Here is a 253-nt window from a genome sequence, read left to right as displayed (position 1 = left end):
GTGCCCACATCCCCCCACATCTTAGTGTCATCAGAAAATTTGAACAGAGTGCTTTTTACCCCCTCATCCAAGTCACTGATGAAGATGTTGAACAGTGCAAGCCCGAGGACCGAGCCCTGCGGGACCCCACTGCCCACATCCCTCCAAGTCAAAAATGACCCATCCACCACCACTCTCTGGGTGCGGCCCTCCAGCCAGTTGGCGACACATCTGACTGTGTGGGTGTCAACACCGCAGCCCCCCAGTTTCCTAA

Source organism: Gavialis gangeticus, unplaced genomic scaffold (assembly GCF_001723915.1).
Source record: "Gavialis gangeticus isolate Ggan-Ray unplaced genomic scaffold, GavGan_comp1, whole genome shotgun sequence".
NCBI lineage: Eukaryota > Metazoa > Chordata > Crocodylia > Gavialidae > Gavialis > Gavialis gangeticus.
The sequence above is the reverse complement of the archived record's forward strand: the minus strand, read 5'-3'. Positions refer to the sequence as shown.